The 24,250-nt window shown below is 42.4% G+C and overlaps 1 long non-coding RNA gene across 1 annotated transcript in view; it reads left to right on the top strand.

Annotated features, from left to right (window-relative positions):
• The window catches only part of LOC138736230 (uncharacterized), a 37,398-nt gene extending 14,377 nt beyond the window's left edge, over positions 1-23,021 (top strand). Inside the window, exons 2-3 of the long non-coding RNA XR_011340171.1 lie at positions 15,821-15,958; positions 22,515-23,021. This is a non-coding gene — a long non-coding RNA (uncharacterized lncRNA). The remainder of the gene's footprint in view (positions 1-15,820; positions 15,959-22,514) is intronic.
• Positions 23,022-24,250: the final 1,229 nt, after the last annotated feature.

Below are 24,250 nucleotides of genomic sequence, written 5' to 3' on the forward strand. Positions count from 1 at the left end.
GTATTTTTACACATTTTATATTGAGTTATTTTAATAACAGAGTGAAAACTGGCTGGGTTTCAGATCTCATTCAACAGCATCCACAATGTTAACATTTTTCTGCTTTCAAATCCCTGCCTAGCCTTGCTTCTCCCCATCGTTGCAATGTCCTCCATCCCAACCATTCTCTAGCGTAGCTTCACTTCCACTGTGTAATTGGATACTGGATTTCCTTACCTCCAGACCACCATCAGTGAGGATTGGCAAGAACTTCCTCCCTAATCTCCATCAGTACAGGAGCACCGCAGGGCTGTGCTTTTAGCCCCCTGCTCTTCTCCCTATATACTTGCGACAACTCAGTACAACTACAACCCCATCTACAAATTCGCTGAGGGTAGCACAGTAGTGGTTGTATAAAAAGGGCAAAGAGTCAGTATACAGGAGGGAGAATGAAAACTTGGCTGAATGGTGCACCAACAACAACATCCCATTCAATGTCACCAAAACCCAGGAACTGATTGTTAACTTTAGAAAGGGAAGACCAATGGTGTATGATCCAGTGATCATCGGGGGACAAGAGGTGGAGAGGGTGAGCGAATTTAAGTTCTTGGGAGTCACTATTTCGGAGGATCTTTTCTGGACCCAACACACTAATGACATTGTGAAGAAAGCACATCTGTGCCTCTACTTCCTCAGGAATTTGCAGAGGTTTGGCCTGACATTGGAAATCCTCGGAAATTTCTACAGATGTGTGGTGGAAAGTGTGTTGACCAACTGCATCACAGTCTGGTATGGGGACACCAATCTTTGGCTTGGCTTCGCGGACGAAGATTTATGGAGGGGGTAAAAAGTCCACGTCAGCTGCAGGCTCGTTTGTGGCTGACAAGTCCGATGCGGGACAGGCAGACACGATTGCAGCGGTTGCAGGGGAAAATTGGTTGGTTGGGGTTGGGTGTTGGGTTTTTCCTCCTTTGCCTTTTGTCAGTGAGGTGGGCTCTGCGGTCTTCTTCAAAGGAGGTTGCTGCCCGCCAAACTGTGAGGCGCCAAGATGCACGGTTTGAGGCGTTATCAGCCCACTGGCGGTGGTCAATGTGGCAGGCACCAAGAGATTTCTTTAGGCAGTCCTTGTACCTTTTCTTTGGTGCACCTCTGTCACGGTGGCCAGTGGAGAGCTCGCCATATAACACGATCTTGGGAAGGCGATGGTCCTCCATTCTGGAGACGTGACCCATCCAGCGCAGCTGGATCTTCAGCAGCGTGGACTCGATGCTGTCGACCTCTGCCATCTCGAGTACTTCGACGTTAGGGATGTAAGCGCTCCAATGGATGTTGAGGATAGAGCGGAGACAACGCTGGTGGAAGCGTTCTAGGAGCCGTAGGTGGTGCCGGTAGAGGACCCATGATTCGGAGCCGAACAGGAGTGTGGGTATGACAACGGCTCTGTATACGCTTATCTTTGTGAGGTTTTTCAGTTGGTTGTTTTTCCAGACTCTTTTGTGTAGTCTTCCAAAGGCGCTATTTGCCTTGGCGAGTCTGTTGTCTATCTCATTGTCGATCCTTGCATCTGATGAAATGGTGCAGCCGAGATAGGTAAACTGGTTGACCGTTTTGAGTTTTGTGTGCCCGATGGAGATGTGGGGGGGCTGGTAGTCATGGTGGGGAGCTGGCTGATGGAGGACCTCAGTTTTCTTCAGGCTGACTTCCAGGCCAAACATTTTTTTAAAGCCCTTCAAAAGAAAGTGGACACAGCCCAGGACATCAAAGGCAAAACCCTCCCCACCAGTGAGAACATCAACAGGGAAGACTGCCATTGGAGAGCAGCAGCAATCATCAAGGACCCACACCACCCAGTACACGCTTTGTTCTCACTGCTCCCATCAGGAAAGAGGTATCGGTGCCACAAGACTTGCACCATCAGGTTCAGGAACAGCTGCTCCCCCCCACCATTAGACTCCTCTTTTAATTTTTAACACTATGAACCATATCAACCAAAATATGTACAAATGTTTCTCATTAAATTTACACAGTGGTCTTTTCTCCCCTTTTTTTCCCTTTTCCCTCCCTCCCCTCTACCCACCCCCCTCCAAAACCCATAAATATTCAACATATACAATACAATAAAACAATATCTTCACACAAAGGAAAATAAACAAGAAAAATGCGTAATCTATTTATTACACACTGAATCTAGTCGTTTTGTCTTCTTATCATTTTCATTCTCATTTTAGGGGATGGAGGTCGTAGGCAAGCTCTCTCTGATATGTTCCATGTATGGTTCCCAAATTTCTTCAAACATTGTGACTTTATTTTTTAAATTATATGTTATTTTTTCCAATAGAATACATTTATCCATTTCCATGTACCATTGCTGTAAACTCATGCTCTCTTCCATTTTCCAAGTTGACATGATACATTTTTTTGCTATCGCTAAGGCTATCATAATGAATTTTTTTTGCACTTTATCCAATTTGAGGCCTAATTCTCTACTTCTTATGTTATTTAAAAGAAATATCTCTGGTTTTTTTGGTATGTTATTTTTTGTAATTTTATTTAGTATCTGATTTAATTCTTCCCAAAACTTATTTACTTTCGTACATGCCCAAGTTGCATGTAATGTTGTTCCCATTTCCTTCTTACAGCGAAAACATCTATCCGATAATGTTGAATCCCATTTTTCTAATATTTGAGGAGTGATATATACCCTGTGTAACCAATTATACTGTATCATGCGTAACCTTGTGTTTATTGTATTCTTCATAGTTCCAGAACATAATTTTTCCCACACTTCATTTTTTCTCTTTATGTTTAGATCCTTTTCCCACTTCTCCTTAGGTTTATAGTTTATTTCATTTTCCTTATCTTGCAGCTTAATGTACATGTTGGTTATAAATCTTCTGATTATCATTGTGTCTGTAATCACATATTCAAAGTTGCTTCCTTCAGGTAATCTCAAGCTGTTTCCCAATTTATCATTTAAATAAGCTTTCAATTGATGATATGCAAACATTGTACCATGAGTTATTCCATATTTGTATTTCAACTGTTCAAATGTTAATAAATTATTTCCAAAAAACAATTTTCTATTCTTTGATTCCTTTTCTCTCCCATTCTCTAAAGGAAAGGTTGTCTATTGTAAAAGGGATTAGCAGATTTTGCGTCAATAGTAATTTTGGTATTTGATCATTCGTTTTCACCATCAAACTCCTCAATGACAAACTCAATCAGGGACCCATTTAAGGACTCTTTATTTTTCATGTTATTGATTTTTTTCTCTGTATTGCAATTTGCTTAGGTGACTTTGTTTATACGTGTATGTTGAGTACAGCTTTTTTTTTACACCACCCACAAGTGATAATTCTGTTTTGTCTACAAGTAAAAGGAACCTCAGGGTTGTATGTGATGTCATGCATGTACTCTGAATATAAAACTGATTCTAAAATCCTCCACATCTGTCCTCAAACTCAATCCTGAAGTTAATCATTCCACAACTGTCAACAATGCCTTCGGACCCCTTCCAGAATATTGCTGGCCCCGAGTCGTCTTTCTTAATCTTAATGAGAGATTAATTTAACACTGAGCTGGATCACCTTATTGTGTCTCAGTTTCAAATGTATTTGATTTTGTTCAAATGAAGCATCAAGACCTTACTGAAGGCACAAGTCTTGTTCATCTGGCATTTATTGAATTCTCAACCAGGAAAAAAATTGGAGATTAGTTTGCCAAACAACAAATTTTAATTCAAATAGTCTGCAAAATAAATGTGAAAAAAATCATTTTAGCTTATTTACATTTGTACATCAATGAAGTGCATGAGGTTCACCAAGTGCATTGGTTTATTTTTGTTTTATTTTACATTAATGCTGTTTAGCTACAAAATAGGATTGTAGTGCACAACATTATTATTTAAAAGAGCAAAGAGTTGACATAATTTGGCAATTTATTTAAATGTTTGTGCACAGAATACTAATATGTGATGGACGGTCATTTTGTTTTGAGGATTCTCACAAAAAGGGCATTCCCCATTTCCATAGATTTAGGATGGCTGAATCAGTACTGTAGTCACCTATGTCAACAGAAAATGTAGAATTGATTTGATAAAATTCACAGTTTGAGCTTATTTTCATTTAAAATCTCATTGTTTTGCTTGTTGATTTGATTCTACGCATCGTTTCTCACTTCATTCTTGGCTACTTTTTTTTGGTATCTGCTCTCTAAAATGGTCCTGCCCGCCACTTTGATGCAGTAAAACAGATATTTTGAAACAGAAGATTCCAAGAATGCCACTTGCAAGGTTCCCTTCATGTCACGCACTATCCCAACATAAGATAGGCTGGCGTTGCTTCATTGTTGCTTGCTCTAAACGCTGGAACTCACTACCCAAGGCACGGTGGGGAACTTACACCTGAAGGACACCAGCATCTCAAGTAGGTGACTCACCAATTACCTTATCAAGGGAAATTAATGATGCCCAATAAATGATGGTGTCAACAGCAATGGATGCATCACAAAGACGAATTAATAAATCAAAACATACCACTAGAATCAGAATCTGTCTCTGCCTCATTCTGTGACTGAACCTGTGGCTTCCCCCTCTTGTCCCTGTATGAAGGCTCCAACACAATAACCCCTCCCCAGAAAGCCTGGGTCACAGCACAGGATGATCTTTGTTTACTGTAAATAAAGGCCTATTGTTCTGTAACTCCAGTCTTTAGTTATTTAGAGTGCATCAGTCATGAACATCTCACAAAATTTATTGTCTTGCAGCAGCATCTCAGGTGCAAATATTGCTATAAATTATATTTTTAAAATAAATAAATTAGTGCAAAAGAAAAGTGAGGTAGTGTCTGTGGTTCATTATCCATTCTGAAAACTGATGGCGGAGGGAAAATTGTTTTTGTACCATTGTGTATTGATCTTCAGGCTCCTGTACCTCCTTCACGATGGTAAGAGTGTGATTAGGACATGGGCTGGGTGGTGGGGTCCTTGATGATAAGCGGCTTTCTTGAGACATCTCTTGTAGATGTCCTTGATGGAATGAAGACCGATGTCCATGATGTCGCTGGCTGAGTTCACAACTGTCTGTAGTCCTTTCCTGTGCAGTGAATTAGTATCTCCATACCAGACAGTGATGCAAGTGGTCAGAAAGCTCTCCACCTGTAGAAATTTGCAAGAGTCTTTGGTGACATTCCAAATCTCCTCAAATTCCTCATGAAGTATCGCTATTGGTGAGCCTCCTTCATCATTGATTCGAAATGGAAGCCCCAGGACATATCATCAGAGATATTGACCCTCAGGAATTTGAAGTTCTTACCCTTTTCACTGATGACCCTTTGATGAGGACTGGTTTGAGTTCTCTTAGTTTCCCCTTCATGAAGTCCACAATTAGTTCCTGAGTTTTGCTAATATTGAGTGTTCCCCTGTCACCAGGAGGAAGTCAGGGGAAACGAGCCAGCATTGATGGCTCAGTCGTGGAGAGAGTCAATAACTTCATATTCCTGGTGTCAACATTTTTGAGGATCTGTCCTGGAGCCTCCACTTTGATGCAAACACAAAGAAGGATTTCCAGCGACTATACTTTGTGAGGTGTCTGAGGGGATTAGGTACGTCATTGAAGACTCTCGTAAACTTCTACAGGTGTACCTTGGAGAGCATTCTGATGGTAGGGAGGCACCAATTCATTGGACAAGAATAAACTCCAGAGGTAAGTCGTAAGATCTGCAGACAACCTGGTTGAAGTGAAAAACACAAAATGTTGGAGAAGCTCAGCAGGTCAAACAGGTCACATGCCAGAGGGTTGTTAACTCAGCCAGCAACATCCATCGAGGACATCTACATGAGGTGGTGTCTTAAGAAAGAAGCCTTAACCTCAAAGACCCCCACCACCGAGGCCATCTTCACTCTGCTACCATCGGGATAAAGGTACAGGAGCCTGAAGACTAGCACTCAGCGGCACAAGGACAGTTTCTTTCCCGCTGCCATCAGATTCCTGAATAATCAATAAACCAAAGACTATTAACTTTTTTTTTATACAGTAATGTTGAAAGATGGCTATAATATGAATGTTTGCTCTACAACATTGCTTTAAAACTGAATTTCATGACTTGTCCATGACAATAAATTCTGATTCTGAGTGTAAGACACTACTTAACGAACTATGTCCCTCCTGTACGCTTCCTCAATGTCGACTGTGATATTGTCAACAACCGTGGTGTTATTGGCATATTTTGTAGTTGCCGTTTTGTATTTTGCCTAGCCACACAGAGCTAGTGGTGTAGAGCCAGAAAAGCAGTGGGCTGAGCACACACTCTGGAGGTGCACCTGTGTTGATCATCAGTGAGGGGATTAATCATTGCTATTTCTGTGTGACAATGAAAATCACAATTGAAAAGCATTGGCTGTAGGATGTTTTGGGACATCCTGACATTATGTAAGGAGATTAATATATCCTATTTCGTTTACTTAATTCGCTGTCAATTTTCTCATACTTTATCTCTATTTCTTATCTTTCTTTCTATTTTTCAAATTTTCCTTCCTTTTCCCCTGAATGGGCATCAGAATCATTACCGTATACATTACTGTATACACTAGCGTCCAGAAAGCTCCCGACACCCTGACCGTGGATTGTCTCCCCAGCCACATGCCCATCCAAGCTCCAAAATGGGTCTTTGAGTTTGTTGTTTAAGAGTCTGATGGTGTAGTGTTACCAGCTGTACCTGGTCTTTGTTATGTGAGTCTGTGGCACCTATACCTCTCTCCGACCTTGCCCACCTGGAGAACAACGCTTCATATGCCAGGCTGCTGTTCATTGAATTCAACTCAGCATTTAATATGATCATTCCCCAGAGGCTGGTGGAAAAGCTGTCCTAACTGGGACTTAACACACCTCTCTGTAATTGGATCCTAGACTTCCTAACAGAAAGACCACAGTCTGTCCAGGTCAGTAGCAGAATATCAAGTGCCATCGCACTGACGCTCCTCAGGGCTGTGTGCTCAGCCTGCTCCTGTTCATGCTACTGACCCACGACTGCATCGCTAGGTCCATCTCCAACAGTGTCATCAAGTTTGCAGACAACACAACAGTAGTTGGCCTCATCAGCCACAACGATGAGTTGACCTACAGATGTGGAAAATCTCATAAAATGGTGTGAGAGTCTCAACATGGACAAGAGGAAGATGATCGTGGAGGACTAGGAATGACCACCTCCAATACACATCAACAGATAGAGTGGAAAGCTCCAAATTCCTTGGAGTTCACTTAATAAGTGACCTATTGTGGGCACTCAACATCTCCTCACTTATCAGAAAGGCGCAACAGCACTTTTTGAGAAAACTGAATCGGGGGAAAGCTTACCAGCCAACCTTCTATAGTTCCATCGAGAGCATCCTGGCTGGCTGCATCACTGTAATGGTATGGTTACTGCAGAGATAAGGATCAGAGGTCAATCCAAAGGACCAAAAGAGTGGCAGAGAGGATCACTAGAGTCTCCTTCCCCACCATCATCGTGATCTACCAGGATTGTTGTCTGAAGAGGGTGCACAAATCATTGTGGACCCCTTCCACCCTGCACACAGCATCTTTCAGTTGCTCCAGTCGGGAAAAAGATACAGGAGTACCAGAGTCAGTACCACCAGGCTGAGGAGCAGCTTCTTCTCATGGGCAGTGAGAACAACTAAAGGAATGGCTCACACTAACCCTCTGAGACTTATTTGCACAAAACAATATTTATTTTTAGAGATAAAATACTGGTCCTGCATATGTATTATTTGTCTGTATGTGTTATGTCTGGTTGTGTGTCTGCATATTTTTGCACCAAGGACTGGAAAATGCTGTTTTGTCAGGTTGTACTTGTATGATCAGATGATAACAAATTTGACTTGACAGCAAGAACAGAACATGTGCGGGGTTGTGTGGATCCTTGATTGTTGCTGCTCTCCAACAGCAGCATTCCCTATAGATGTTCTCTATGATGGGGAAGGTTTTGCCTGTGATGATCTGTATTCACTACTTTTTACAGGGCTTTCGCTCAGGGATATTGGTGTCACCATATTAGACCGAGATGCACCAGTCAGCACACTTTCCACCACACATTACACGGAGGCAGAAAAGCATCTGGTCTAAGCCTCAGAGGGTTTGACACATGCATGGCAAATAAAGACAGAGGAAAGGATTTAAAAATAAATTAGTACCTTAAACAAAGAAAGCTGGAGCTGACATTTAACTTGGATGAATATGTAGTGAATAATCTTACAGGGAAATAAATGGATGTCTCAAAAAATAAAAGATTCTCCTGTTGTATATAATAAACATGTTGAGCTCAAAGCTCCATAATTTTTTTAAAATTTAGACAGCACTCTTCATATCGTTGCTGGTAACTGGAAGTTAATTTTTAAAAATAATTAACCAGAGCTGCAGGTGTCCTGCTTTCCAGGGACCAGGCATAATTAATTTTTAATTTAGACATACAGCACAGCAACAGGCCCTTTCAGCCCATGATCCCGTGCCGCCCAATCGACCTATAAGACCCATACGTTTTTTGCAAGGTGAGAAAAAAAATCAGAGCAACTGGGAAAAGCCCATGCAGACATGAGGAGAATGTGCAAACACCTTCCAGACAGATCCAAACCTGGGTCACTGGCGTGGTTACAGTGTTGTGCCATAACTGCTACACTAACCATGCTTCCCATGCATAATGGTGACGGCGTTGAACAGAATAACAGAACAGCTAGCTCATGGACAGAGGATCTGTCCTGGAGCCTCTATGTCAATGCAACCATGAAGAAGCCTGCCAGCAGCTGTACTTTGTGAGGTGTGCAAAGAGATTAGGTATGTCACCAAAGATTCGAAAACTTCGACAGGTGTAGCGTGGAGAGCATCATGGCTGGGTATGGAGGTGGGCCCGAAAATACTCCAAAGAGTCGTTAACTCGGCCAGCAACATCACAGGCACCAGACTTCACTCCATCGAGGACATCTGAAAGAGGCAGTGTCTTAAGAAAGCAGCCTCTATCCTCCCACCACCCACGCCGTGTCTTCTTCACTCTTCTACCATCGGGAAGGAGGTACAGGAGCCTGAACCTGAGCACTCAGCAGCACAAGGACAGCTTCTTCCCCTCTGCCATAAGATTCCTTAATGATCAATGAACCAGACCTTGCCTCATTTTGACTATTTTTATTTATTTATGTAAGGTGATTTAAATGAACAAATTTCATGACTTGTTTATGACAATAAATTCTGATTCTGATATGACCATACAGTTCCCGTTCTGGATACCTCATCTCAACCTTTCAGCCTACCTTTCCCAGGATAGGATATATTGACAAGGGTTGAGAAGGATGTGGGACATTCACAGCAAGACCAACATTTATTGTCCATACCCATTTGCCCTTGAGAAGCTCCTTGAGTTCTTCACATGGAAATCCACACTTCCTCACAATGGAGAATATTTCATGTGCCCTGGAGTGGAACGCCTCATCCTGACAACAGGTGTGGCACAGAAGGGGAAAATGAAAAAAATGGGGTGACTTCTTTACAGAATGGGTGGGAGGAGGTGAGGTTGAGGTAGATGTGGGAGTTAATAGATTGATAACTAATGTCAGAAGATTGATGGTCTCCTGAGATGGAGACAGAGTGAGAAAGAGAGATCAGAAATTAAATTTGAAGGTCAGGTGATGAAAGTGACTTTTCACATGGGTGCAGTGGCAACACCAATGTAGTCATCGAGGCATCAAAGTCTTGGCACTCCTCCACTGGGTCAAACAGCTCAGCCTGACTGCTGTCGGCTCTGTGCAAGCTTTAAGCAGCCTATTTAAGGAGCCATCTGTGGTTTATTATTAAATCCTACGACCGTGGTGACTGGGGCCTAAGATGGCGGTGCCCATGACCGGCAGCGGTCACAAGGGGTTGCAGACTCCAGGGGAGCAAAGGACTAGTGCAGGGTACCAGAAAACAGGCAGAACACCCTCTGTTTGAAAAGGAGAAGCAGAGGAGATGACCCACAGGGCGGTGACCACAGCAGCAGAACCAGTGAGGGGTTCTGCAGCTGAAAAACTAACAGGCGGCGGGCCGTTAGAGACTCGAGGCGAGGAACCCATGGAGGCTGTGGATTGCGGTCAAGGGACTCGCGCCAGACTGTGAACTGCTGGGGATTGGCTGAAAAGATACCAGGTATCAAAAAAGGGATGCAAGAGGCTTCCAGATCATGTCAGAGGTTTATATCTAGAGCACGGATTGTTGACAGTTTGGACTGAAGGCTGTGTGGCTGCAGAAGTGCTGGAGGTGAATCCACGGGCACTCAGGAACTCTGGGGGGGGGGGGGGTGTGCACGGGGGGAAGAACACTCTCTTTTGCTCTGAATGTAAGGGGTACCAGGCAATTTCTGCTGATGGTGAATCTTTGACTGCCTTATGGTAGAAGGAAAGAAATATTGCATTTTCTGTTTTATTACATGACAATAAAATAATCTATTCAATTCAAGCACAGCTGTGCACCGGAGAATGTAAAATATTACAGCACAGTCCAGGCCCTTCACCTCTTAACCTACGTAAACCTACTCAACAATCTAAACTTTCCCTACCTCACTCCCATAACTGTCTATTTTTCTTGCATCCAAATCAAGCTTAGTTATTCCATGTAAACTGCATCCTGCTGCTGTTACAGTTCTATAGCACTGCATGCCTGTGCCTCAAGCTTGATGCATTCCTTCAGATAATTGACATTCCACAATGGGTGAGGCAAGATAATTCTTTCTGCTGAGCCAGCCTTCTCAATGAAATTAATAATTAAAATGTCTTACAAATGTTGATAAACATTCAAATTGCCTTGTTGAAAATGCCATGAAGGAAACTTAGCTTTTCTATTCCCAGGCAAAGGGGTTTAATGCAGCAGCTTATAAAATTCACAATGCTTTTTTCATCCTTCCACAGCCTCACCGAACCACATTTTGGGAACCCATAACTTTCGCACACCTCAGTTTTGCCCCAATTCTGCCAATATGTCTGCCCATGGCCTCATTTACTGTCAAACCAGAACCACACCTAATATTCCATCTGGGCTCTCTCTTACTGGATGGCATTAACATAGACCTCCTGTTTCTTCTAGCCCACTCCCTATTCTCCCTCCCCCCCCTCCCTCTCCATTCACTGAGCCATCCCCCCTCCCCTTGTTTGCTGGTGTGCCCTCCCTTATCCACAAAATACCTCCTACCTGAGCTCCTCCCCCCCCACCATTTTATTAGAGCACCTACATTTTGTTCATACCTTGAAGGGCTCCAGAATCAAGATTTATTGTCACGCAATTCGGTGTTTGCAGCAGGATCATAGTGGAAGCATACATATTATAACCTTCTTACAACATTACTATAAAAGAAGAAAATAAAATAAAAAGAATAATATCAATAATAGTGCACAAAAAGTAAGGCAGTGTCTTTGGTTCAGGAATCTGATGGGAGTGGGGAAGAAGCTGTCCTTGTGCCACTGAGTGCTCGTCTTTAGGCTCCTGTACCTTTTCGCCTGTGGTAGCTGTACTGACAATAATCACACCAGCAGTGCGAGTATAAGACAGCTTTAATAAACTAATATGTACACTAAGAGGTCTTGTCTCTCAGCAAGATGAACCTGGAAGGCGAGACTGTAGCTCTGGACTGCTTTATATACAAGGTCACTGGGATGACCCCTGGTGACCTAGTGGTGTAATTACATATCACCACAGCAGCAGAATGAAGAGGGAGGGTATGGTCTGGGGGTCTTCGATGATAGAGGCAGCTTAATCCTGAAATGTTGTGTTTTTTAAATCTTTATTTTTTGCTATGTAAAGTACATTGTTTGACCTGATGAGTTTCTCCAGCATTGTGTTTTTACTTCAATCACAGCATCTGCAGACCTTTGTGTTTGAGGGGGGAATCTTATAGAAATGTATAAAATTCTTAAGGGATTGGACAGGCTAGATGCAGGAAAGTTGTTCCCGATGATGGGGGAAACCAGAACCAGAGGTCACAGTTTAAGGATAAGAGGGAAGTCTTTTAGGACTAAGATGAGAAATTTTTTTTTTGCTTCTGAAAGTGGTGAATCTGTGGAATTCTTTACCACAGAAAGCCGGTTCCTTATCTTTATTTAAGAGGGAATTAGATTTGGCCCTTGTGGCTAAGGGAGTATGGAGTGAAGGCAGGAACTGAGTACTGAGTAGATGATCAGCCGTGATCAAAATGAATGCCGATATAGGGTTGAAGGGTCAAATGGCCTACTCCTACACATATTTCACGCCTATTCCTCCATTTCTGCCCTCTTCATCCGCCTTCTTGATTCTGGGTCCTGTCCTGAAATCCCCTCCCAAAATCTTGTTTTGAGAGAGACTGCAAATACTTAGCATTTAAGAGGGATCCAGATGGTACTGGAGCTGGAAGCTGAAAATATTAGCAAGCAGATGTGGCAGGGACTTAAAAAGGGAAAGGCACGTGGTCTTTGTTGCCAGGGGTTTGGAGTTTAAAAACAAGGAACAATTGTAAACAATTATCCAGGGTTGGTGGAGCACTGTGACACTTTTGGTCTGCATATTTTAAAAAACCATGTTCTACTTTTGGAAGCAGTCCAAAATTCAGCTAATTCCAGGGATGAAAGGATTGACATCACAAGTAGCTAATAAAGTTAGATCTGCATTCCTTGCAGTTTGGAAGAATGAAGCTTGATCCTTATGGAAAATTCGAGGCATGTGTGGGTGAACATTGAGATGTTTCGACTAATGGGAGAGTCTTGTACAAAGGGGCTCTGAGATTCTCAGAAACTTGGTCTCGCAGAGGGCAGGGAATCTCTGAAATTGTTGAGGAGTGAGGTCACTAGGGGCATTTAAAGGGGAGGTAATTTTCTGTAAGGGGAACTGGCATGGAAGAGGAGTTGAGGCTCAAGACCTATCAGTCATAACCATATTGGATGGTGGGTATTATTAAGGAGTCATGAGTTTTCTCTTATTCTGATTTATTTGTGGTCTCAGTGTTCTGTAGATGGGAACAGTAAGGCTAATCGGCCCATCGAGTCTGCTTAGCCACTCGATCATAAGCCAATCTATCCTCCCACTGCAGCCCCACTCCCTGCTTATGGCAACAACTTCCACAGATTTGTGACTAAAGAAATTTTTCACATCTGTTTCAAATTGATGCCCTTTTATCCTGAGGTTGAGCCCTCTTGTCCAAGACTCCCCTACCATGGGAAACATCCTTGCCACATCTACTCTTTCCAGGCTTTTCAGCATTTGAAATGTCTCTATGAGGTCCCCTCATCCTTATGTTCTCAACGAGTACAGTTCAAGAGCAGACAAACATTCCTTATTTGCTAACCTTTCCATTCCTGGTATCATTCTAGTAAATCTTCTCTCAACTCTCTCCAATGCCAGCACATCTTTTTTCAAATACTCCAAGCGAGGGCTCATCAGTGTTTTATAGAATCTCAACATTACATCCCTGCTCATATATGCTTTTCCTCAAGAAATGAATGCCAACATTGCATTTGCCTTCTTCACCTGGAGGTCAGCCTTTAGGGTATCCTACACGAGGACTCACCAAATCCTTTTACACCGCAAAACTTTCAGTTTTATCCACATCTAAATAGTCTGTTTCCCTGACTGAAGCACATGGCCATACATTCTCCAATGATCATTAGATACAATTTTGCACAGGATTGGTTTGTGTGGGAAACAGGCTGTTTTGGTTTAAGTAAAAATGCCCTTTTAGAGCATAGTCCCCAGATTTAGATGCTAAACAGTATTGCATTAAAATTACTGTATTTTCAAATTCAACACTTATTTTTATTTTAAAAGAATGTGATATCAATGAAATGGAATAACTAAGCATTTCCTTTTTTAGCTTGTTTATCAGGGGTTCCTAACTGTCCAAAGAAAAACCCTCACTTTTGATTTGTTTTTATAAAAGACAGGAGTGATATAAAGTAGTTGGGTGGCACGGTTAGCGCAACGCTCTTACAGCGATGGCAACTGGGGATTGAACTCCGCGCTGTCTGTAAGGAGTTTATACGTTCTCCCCATTCAACGGTGGGTTTCCGCCCACCATTCAAAACCTACGGCGGTTGTAGGTTAATTAGGTGAAATTGGCTTGTGAACTGGAAGGCCCCGTTACTGTGCTGCATGTCCAAAAATAAATAAACAGCCAGACAAATAAATAATTCTTCTTCTTTGGCTTGGCTTCGCGGACGAAGATTTATGGAGGGGTAAATGTCCACGTCAGCTGCAGGCTCGTTTGTGGCTGACCAGTCCGATGCGGGACAGGCAGACACGGTTGCAGCGGTTGCAGGGGAAAATTGGTTGGTTGGGGTTGGGTGTTGGGTTTTTCCTCCTTTGTCTTTTGTCAGTGAGGTGGGCTCTGCGGTCTTCTTCAAAGGAGGTTGCTGCCCGCCAAGCTGTGAGGCGCCAAGATGCACGGTTTGAGGCGATATCAGCCCACTGGCGGTGGTCAATGTGGCAGGCACCAAGAGATTTCTTTAGGCAGTCCTTGTACCTCTTCTTTGGTGTACCTCTGACACGATGGCCAGTGGAGAGCTTGCCATATAACACGATCTTGGGGAGGCGATGGTCCTCCATTCTGGAGACGTGACCTACCCAGCGCAATTGGATCTTCAACAGCGTGGATTCGATGCTGTCGGCCTCTGCCATCTCAAGTACTTCGATGTTAGGGATGAAGTTGCTCCAATGAATGTTGAGGATGGAGTGGAGACAACGCTGGTGGAAGTGTTCTAGGAGCCGTAGGTGATGCTGGTAAAGGACCCATGATTCGGAGCCGAACAGGAGTGTGGGTATGATAACGGCTCTGTATACGCTTATCTTTGTGCGGTTTTTCAGTTGGTTGTTTTTCCAGACTCTTTTGTGTAGTCTTCCAAAGGCGCTATTTGCCTTGGCGAGACTGTTGTCTATCTTGTTGTCGATCCTTGCATCCAATTAAATGGTGCAGCCGAGATAGGTAAACTGGTTGACCGTTTTGAGTTTTGTGTGCCCGATGGAGATGTGGGGGGGCTGGTAGTCATGGTGGGGAGCTGGCTGATGGAGGACCTCTGTTTTCTTCAGGCTGATTTCCAGGCCAAACATTTTAGCAGTTTCCGCAAAACAGGACGTCAAGCGCTGAAGAGCTGGCTTTGAATGGGCAAATAAAGTGGCATCGTCTGCAAAGAGTAGTTCACGGACAAGTTGCTCTTGTGTCTTGGTGTGAGCTTTTAGGCGCCTCAGATTGTAGAGACTGCCATCCGTGTGGTACCGGATGTAAACAGCGTCTTCATTGTTGAGGTCTTTCATGGCTTGGTTCAGCATCATGCTGAAGAAGATTAAAAAGAGGGAGGCAGGCAGAGGCCCCGATCCGGGCAAGAGCGAAGGGGAGGCGGTGGCCCCGGCCTCGGTCGAGTGAGGCAGGCGGCGGCCCCGATCCAGGCAAGAGCGAAGGGAAGGCGGCGGCCCCAGCCTCGGTCGAGTGAGGCAGGCGGAGGCCCCGGTCCGGGCAGAAAGTAGGAGGCGGCGGCCCCGGTCCAGGCACAGGGAAAGCAGCGGCGGCCCCGGCCCCTGTCCGGGCAGTATGGTCCGACTTAGGAGGGGAGGCAGGCCCCTCCAGCCCGGGTAAGAAACCTGTAAAGGAGAAGGCCACTCCGATATAAAACCCTCGAAATAAATAATTAGACAGATAAAAAAGATACAAATCACAAGATCACAAGACAAAGGCAGGTCACAAGGCCCATCGAGTCTGTATATGGAGAGTGAAACAGTTAATATTTTGTTAATTGGACTATTCTGATGTAATATTAACTCTTTCTATGATTGTGTATGCTGCCTGTCCAGCATTGTCTGCTTTGATTTCAGATATCTACCAATTGTCATTTTTGAAAGCATCACCGGATATGAAAACGCAGAAGCGTGAGAGGAACTCAGCCAGCCTTGTAATGTTTATAGGAAGAGAAGATGTACAACTGACGTTTTGGGCCTGAGCCCTTCTTCAAGGTATGAGTAAAAAGCAGGCCGGCGCCCGAATTAAAAGGCTGGGGGAGAATGGAAGAAAGGGCAGGGAAAGAGCTCAGACCAACATAAAAAAGGTGATCATTGAATGTAGGTAGGATAACAGGAGAGGAAAGATGAGAACTGATCAGGGAAGAGGTGGCTCGTTGTTGCAGACCTGAGGTAGGCAGAGGGAAAATGAAACAGAGAGACCGAGCTAGGGAAAAGGAGACAGAGATAGATTGGGAGGGGGATCAAAAGCCCCAGCTATGCTTGCCTTTTGATTGGCTACATAGAGCCTTATCAAACAAGTGAAAATCTATCCCTCAGATTCTGTGAAATGTTGTAGCCTTGAAGATGTTTGTTCAGCCTATGAAGTTCCTGAAGACTCCCTGAAAAACGGATCATTTAGTTTGTTATAGAAACAGCAAGGTAACAGGCCATTTTGGCCCACGAATCCATATTGCCCAATTACACCCAATTGACCTACGACCCTCTGTATGCTTTGAAGGGTGGGAGGAAACTGGAGCCCCTGGTGAAAACCCACACAGACACAGGGAGAACGCAGAAACTCCTTACAGACAGCATGAGATTCAATCTCTAGTTCCGATTGCCAGTGCTGTAACAGCATTGCACTAACCACCCTAAAAATTTCATCCATTTTCCCTTTTAACATCTTTCATTGATACTGGTTCTACCAAGCTAGTTGGTAGCACTTGAAGTATGTGGCATTAAGTTTATTTTATTATCTTTCTACTTTGTATTTATTTTTAACTCAAGTAAGTATACTATTGTAGTTGTGTTAATGTTGTTTCTTTTTCAGCTGCAGCAAGTAAGAATTTTTAGTGCATATGTAGTCATTGTAATTATTTTCTTAAAGTGAAACACGGAAGTCTGTGATTGTAGTGAAAATACACAGTAAATGCTGGAGGAACTCAGCCGGTCTCGCTGCGTCCATGGGAGGACCCTCACCTTTTTGCTTGTACCTTGAAAAAGGGCTCAGGCCTGAAACGTTTGTAATAATAGCTTTACCTCCCACGTAAGCTGCGAGACTGGTTGAGTTCCACCAGCATTTACTGTGTTTTTTTTTTAATCATTATTTTTCTGACCAAGTATCAAGACCCTGTGGAAATCACTTGAAGGAAAAGTGACTGCAACCCTTAGGATTTTTGTGATAATTTACCTTCGTTTACCAATACCTGTGGGAAGGAAGTCTGCTCCCCTGACTGTGGCTCTGAAGGCAGTCATCACTGCTCCAGGGATCCAGGTTAGATCCTGATCTTGGGTCCTGTGCACATGGAGATTGTCTGCTCTCACTGTGATCATAACAAATAATTGGGTCACAAGAACACAAGCTCCTTTAACCCGCCCACCATTCAACATGATCATGGCCAATCTATGCTGGCCTCAACTCCTCTTCTGTGACAGTTCCCTGTAAACCTCAACCCTTCAATCACTCAAATACTTAACTATTTCCACGTTATATAAATCTAATGTTCCAGCTTCCACCATTAAAGAGCTGATGATTCCAGACATTCACTACCCTCTGAGAGAGGAGGTTTTCATGCATCTCAATTTTAAATTACCAGATTCAGATTTATTGTCAGAGTATGTTCATGACATCACATACAACCCTGAGATTCTTTTTCCTGCAGGCGAGGCAGAATCACCACTAATTGGCAATGCAAAAAAATAACTGTACACAATGTAAACAAATAAATAAATAATGAATGTAAACAAACTGACTGTGTAATACAGAGAGAGAAAAAAATCAATAAAGTGCACAAGAGGAGTCCTTAAATGAGTCGCTGATTGAGTTTGATGTTGAAGAGTCTGATGGTGGAGGGGGAGCAGCTGTCCCTGAACCTGGTGGTGCGAATCTTGTGGCACTGATACCCCTTTCCTGATGGCCACAGTGAGAACAGAGTGTGTGCTGGGTGGTGTGGATCCTTGATGATTGCTGCTGCTCTTCAAGAGCAGTGTTCCCTCTAGATTTGCACAATGGTGGGGAGGGTTTTGCCTGTGATGTCCTGGGCTGCGTTCACTATCTTTTGGAGGTATTTACACTGAGGGGTATTGGTGTCCCCATACCAGACCGTGATGTAGCCGGTCAGCACTCTTTCAACCACACACCTGTAGAAATTTGCTGGGGTTTCCGATATTCTACCAAACCTCTGCAAGCTCCTGAAATAGAGGCGCTTTCTTCACGATACTATTAATGTGTTGGGTCCAGGAAAGATCCTCCGAGATAGTGACTCCCAAGAACTTAAATTTGCTCATCCTCTCCATCTCTGATCCCCCAATGATCACTGGATCGTTTATCTTGTCTTCCCTTCCTGAAGTCAACAATCAGTTCCTTGGCTTTGGTGACATTGAGTGCGAGTTTGTTGTCGGTGCACCATTCAGCCAAGTTCTCAATCTCCCTCCTTTCTTTCTACAACCCACTAACGTGGCATCATCAGCAAGTCTGTAGATGGTGTTATTGTCGTACCGAGCTTCACAGTCGTAGGTGTAAGGTGAGTAGAGTAGGGGGCTAAGAACACAGCCCTATGGTGCTCTGGTAGTTGGAAGCCATGACTGTCTTAACAAAAATACCTCAACGCCTACCTGAAAAAGCTCCCTTATGAGTTTGGTCAGAGTTTCACAAAACAGGAATCTACAGAAAGAGTTCATCCTGAATTTTGTAAATCATTCAGTGCCAAGGAGGGAAAACATTTCAAGATAAACTCCAACTCTACAGCATGGACCACAAAGTATTCCAGGGACAAAAGCCGCCAAAAACTAAGAGGAGAGAGAAGTGTCTTATTTCCATTCAAGATAGTCAATTACAAGGAGATTTAACACCATTTCCACATCCTTTATCTATTTAGTTTTCACACTGTAGGAACATAAAACTGCAGGGTGTCCACATTTACTGATTGGTTTGTTTTAACCAGTTATGAGACATTCAATTACATTCAATAAAACAAAGTTTGGTCAAGCAAAATATCTCCCAACAATGGCACCCTGGACTGTTTATTGTCTCTGTCTCCTAAGCTCAAGGCGACAGCAAGTTAGCATAGAGTTTAGCACAAAGCTGTTGCAGCACCAGCGACTGGTGTTGTCTGCAAGGAGTTCCTATGCTCTCCCCGTGTCTGTGTGGGTTTCTGCTGGTGTCCTGGTTTCCTCCCACCCTTCAAAATGTACCAGGGTTGTAGTTCAATTGGGTGTAATTGGGATGCTCCTTACTGTTAGGTCTAAATTTAACATTTCAAAAAGACAATAGAATCCACACCAAATACCTGTAATGCACAAAGACGCCTGCTGTGCGACTAATTAGGGTTGTTACAATTTTACAGGGACAAGTAGCATCAAGTTGAAGGGCAGAGGAAGGGGATGTGATATTTATTTTTTATCCACAATACAACCTGAATGCAAGATAAATTTCTAATCTTGGCAGCAGATCCCACCGTTTAGTTAACTGCTCAGAAACCTGTGTTCTTACTCTTGGGCCTTACAACCTAAGGCATCTCCAGTCCACTTACTGTGTATCAACCTCTCAAGATCTAAGATTTGACTTCTGCCTGAGGAATGATGGCTTTGTTCTGATGCAATAAATCAGCTGGCTTGGGTTCATTTGAAGTGTTTGCTTACAGCCGTGTAATCTTTTAGACAATAAGTACTTCCTCCAGCAATTCTGGCAATCAGCATTTTTATTTATTGCTAACACATTCAAAACCTTCAGTAAATAAACAATTAATAGTCGAATTCAGACAATAAATTTTTCGGATAAAATCTAGGGGGTCAACTATTACTGCATCCTACTTCTGACTGCGATGAGTACCTGAGTCGTTCAAGAAGCTCAGATGGGTGGGCAGCCAGGACCGGGTGGTAAATCTGCTGCAGTCGTGGCATCAGTAGCTCTTGTGGGTGGGCAGCCAGTGCCCAGGTTAGAATCTGTAGTCGGGGCATCTGGAGCTCCAGTGGGAGAGTGGCCTGGGCCAAAAATAGAGGGTCAACTTTTACACTGTACCAACTATTACACAGGTAACTCTATCCTACCTCCCCTCCTCCCCCCCCATACACCTTGGGCACCCCTTATTCAGGATATCAGTCCATGATTTCAAGCCCCCCCCCCCCCCTCAAATATGCTGTGGCCCTCAGGGGGAATTGAGAATGGCTGCAATGTAGATTATGATTTTTTTTAACTTCAGCAAGGAAGATAAATAACAATTCAAGATTATAGAAGTTCGGTTGAGTATTGAGATAGTAAGCTTCAAATTTCAAGTGTGGGATGGGAGTTGAAACTATCAGATTTTCATAGAAGCCCAACAACAGTTGTAATATTGGTACATTTCCCTTTAAACAACACTCTGCATATTTCCACTTTTCACTATAAATTTCTGAGTGTCTTGGTTATGCTAATAATGAAAGTAGTTTTACATCTGTCTGTAGCACACGTTTTTACTCAGTAGTTCAGGAGGTGTGGATATGGCTGGAAAGTAGCCTTTTTTGTCCATCCCGAATTAACACTATGAGAAACAAGACATAACAAAGGCTTACCTCTTAGAACTTACTTCACTAAACAATAACTGGTCATTGGGAAGTCTGTTGTCCCTCCCCAGTAAGGCACATTCTTGTAATAAATGATTAATTCTCAACTCCCCATGGAAATAAACCAGTAAGCCATGCAGTTGAAAGGAAAAGAGACGATCAGTAAATCAGTCTCAGCTACAAGACCCACATTCTGAATTTAAAACTAGACATTTATCTTAAATCCCTAGATTTTCCAGAGAACCCCAGCAAGAGAAGGGAGGTGAGGGTGGTTGGATCAAATTTCTGGGTCAGGAAAGTACTTCTCCACATCAAAGTTTATCGAGCTCATCTTGGTGTGACTATGACTTGATGCTGTAGGGTTTATGCTGGGAGGTTAGTCAGGAAGGTTCAGATGTTTGGTATTCATAATGAGGTAGTAAACTGGATTTGACATTGGCTATATGGGAGAAGCCAAAGAGTGGTTGTGTTTGATTGCTTTTCACACTGGAGGCCTGTGACTAGTGGTGTTGCCTCAGGGATCGGTGCTGGGATCATTGTTTTTTGTCATCTCTCAATAATCTGGATGATAATGTGGTAAATTGGATCAGCAAGTTTGCAGATAACACTAAGATTGGAGGCATTGTGGACAGCTGGAAAGGCTTTTAAAACTTTCAGAGGGATTTGGACCAGCTGGAAAAATGGGCTGCAAAATGGCAAATGGAATTTAATGCAGACAAGTGTGATGGGTTGCACTTTGGAAGGACAAATCAAGAAAGAACGTGCATAGTAAATGGTAGGGCATTGAGGAGTGTGGTAGAATTGAGGGATCTGGGAATTCCCTGAAAGTGCCGTCTCAGGTAGGTAGAGTTGTAGAGAGAGCCTTTGGCATATTGGCCTTCATAAATCAAAGTATTGATTATAGGAGATGGGATGTTATGGAAAAGTTGTATAAGACATTGGCACTCCCAGTCTTGATGAAGTGTTCTGACCTGAAACAATGATAATTCTTTTTCTCCCACTGATTTTACTCAGACCCATTGGGTTTTCCAACAGTGTTCTTTGCTCCAGATTGCAGTGTCTGCAGCCTGCTGTGTCTTGTGTGGACACGTAGAACTTCCAAGATAGATTCAGTTGCTTTCTTCCTTATTTGACAGCTTGTTCTTTCTGAACCGAGGAGTTCTACCTGCGGCCTTGATCTCCACACACACACACACACACACACACACACACACACACACACACACACACACACACACACACACACACACACACACACACACACACAGGCATCTTAAAATCAGAATAAGAATTTATGTTCATGAACAAGTCATGAAACATGTTGTTTCGCAGCAGCATTACAGCACAAATATTCCTATAAACCACATTTCAAAATAAATAAATAGTTCAAGAGAAAGAAAAAGTCAAAGTAAGGCAGTATCTATGTTTCACATACTTTACTGTATTTGCCTGAACAAACTTCATTTGCATGAATATATAAACCTTAGAGCATTTTACTTTATTTTCAGACATATTCTTTGAAAACATTTAACCATCACTACATCTGCAGATTCCTCCCCCTCCACGGAGCCAGCCGAAATATGAACAACAACATTATAAATAATGAACCCCCCTCCCCCGAGTTTACAGATAAAGTCTCTGACCAGAGAGACTCTTAACTAAGCAGGGATAAGGAGACTCTTTAAGAGTCACCTCAGTGGCGAGCGGCAACAACCAGCCCTTCATCCTGGGCAATGCAACTGTATTTAAACAGCTGCTACAAGCAAATCCTGACCAAGGCCCTCCGCTGGGGTTGAATATTTGCTCCCATCTTCGCTGTTTGTTTACGTCAACTCAGAATATTTATTTATGTATTTTAAACTTATGAATTTATATAATGTTTTATTCATATTTTTTAATTTAAAATTTTTTTTCCTCCATGTTTTGCCAGTTGCTTGAGGCTGCTGATTGCTTGAATTCTTGTACAGGGGTTTTCCTGTATATATCAATGCTTTTTGAATGTTACATTTGTCCCCACTTCCTCTGGCAGCTTATTCCACAGACCCACCACCAACTCGAGTCTGGCTGAAGGGGTACCAGGTATTGGAACCAGGACGCAAGAGGGCGATGAGGGCACTGAAGAATTCCTGATCGCATCGGAGGTTTGAATCTGGAGCTCGTGCAGCTGATGGTTTGGTTTAGACTTTTTTTTTGAAAATTTTATTTAGCATTTGTATCAATGCAAAATATAAATTCAATAATACAGTAACTTAAACCATGCAGAATGATACAATAAATTTTTGATTTTCTCCCCAACCCCCCTCCCCCAAAAGAGAAAAAAGATCACCTAATGCTACATATATATTACTAACATATATAGTATTCATTGACTAATTTTTAGAATTATTAACTGAGATGGGTGGGCAAGGTGAAGGAAGTGGATGGGCTTTTATTCATAAAATCCATATATGGTTCCAAAATTTTATAAAAGTTTTCAATTCGATTCCTGAAACTATAAATAATTTTTTTCTAAAGGTATAAAATTTTGCATTTCAATCTGCCATCTGAATATTTTTACCAAATTCTCAGTTTTTCACATTACTGATTTACATTTCTTTGCTCTAACTACGGTTATATTTAAACATTTTTCATATCTTCTTCATATATATTCCAAAGTAAAAATATTCTTGGATCTTTCGGTATGTTTATCTTCATAATTTGACCTAACAATAAACGCAAATCTTTCCAAAATTGTTCCACTTTTCACACAGGACTATGCCAAATGTTAAAAAAAAAGTCCCTGTTTCCTTGTTACATCGAAAACATTTATCCAGATAATTAAAATAGTTTGGTTTAGACTTTGTGTGACTGTGGGAGCGCTGGAGACAAATCTATGGATTCTTTTGCTTCTCTTTCTCTTCTGAAGAGGCTCCTTTTTTTTAATAATTTTTTTATTTTTCACACTGTGAACCATATCAACCAAAATATATACAAATGTTTCTCATTAATATACACAGTGGCATTTTCTCCATTTTTCCCCCCTACCCTCCCTCCCCCCCTTCCCACCCCCCTCCAAAACCAATAAATATTCAACATGTACAATAAAACCATTAAACAATGTCTTCACACAATGAAAAATAAACAAGAAAAGTGTGTCATCGACTTTTACGCACTGGATCAAGTCGTTTTGTCTTATCATCATTTTGGGGGTGGTGGTCTGAGGCAAGCCCTCTCTGTTATGTTCCATGTATGGTTCCCAAATTTGTTCAAATAAGGTGACTTTATTTTAAAAATTATATGTTATCTTTTCCAATGGAATACATTTATTCATTTCCATGTACCATTGCTGTATTCTCAGGCTCTCTTCCATTTTCCAAGTTGACATTATACATTTTTTTGCTACTGCTAAGGCTAATAATAAATCTTTTTTATGCTTTATCCAATTTGAGGCCTAATTCCTTACTTCTCACATTACTTAGAAGAAAGTTCTCTGGATTTTTGGGTATGTTATTTTTTGTGATTTTATTTAATAACTGATTTAGATCTTCCAAAAACATTTTCACTTCCTTACATGCCCAAATTGCATGTACTGTTGTTCCCGTTTCCTTCTTACAGCGAAAACATCTATCTGATAATGTTGGATCCCATTCTTTTAACTTTTGAGGCGTGATATATAACCTGTGTAACCAATTATACTGTATCATGCGTAACCTTGTGTTTATTATATTCTTCATAGTTCCAGAACATAACTTTTCCCATGTTTCATTTTTTATCTTTATGTTTAAA

Source organism: Narcine bancroftii, chromosome 6 (assembly GCF_036971445.1).
Source record: "Narcine bancroftii isolate sNarBan1 chromosome 6, sNarBan1.hap1, whole genome shotgun sequence".
NCBI classification, from domain to species: domain Eukaryota; kingdom Metazoa; phylum Chordata; class Chondrichthyes; order Torpediniformes; family Narcinidae; genus Narcine; species Narcine bancroftii.